Below are 407 nucleotides of genomic sequence, written 5' to 3'. Positions count from 1 at the left end.
TTGTTTTAAAAACTTTTTAAACAAGGGTCTGCATAGGAAACGGATACTCGGGCGGTGGTCGAAAATTGCAGTCGGGACGAAATAGAAAGAAATGTAATGAAGAAAACATGATCCTAAAGGTCAGGTTCTAGGGTCTTGGTAACCATGCTACCAGGTAGAGAGTATGGTCGGGGGAATGACATGGTAGCATTGCCTTAACCCGCCCTCTCCCTTTTTATTCAAAACTCCCTCTTTCACTATTTCGTTTATCTCTCTCTCTTCGTCTGCATTCCGCTTGTCTGTCCCGACACTCTTCTTCAACTTCCTCCCCCCATTCTCATTCTCTCCCTATCACCCCTTTCTCTACCTTTTCAGTGTCCCCTTGCTCAATACCCTTTGCCTCTTTTAATAGGCCTCCTGTCTTCGCT

This window comes from Penaeus monodon, chromosome 20 (genome assembly GCF_015228065.2).
Source record: "Penaeus monodon isolate SGIC_2016 chromosome 20, NSTDA_Pmon_1, whole genome shotgun sequence".
In the NCBI taxonomy this organism is placed as follows: Eukaryota; Metazoa; Arthropoda; class Malacostraca; order Decapoda; family Penaeidae; genus Penaeus; species Penaeus monodon.
The sequence above is the reverse complement of the archived record's forward strand: the minus strand, read 5'-3'. Positions refer to the sequence as shown.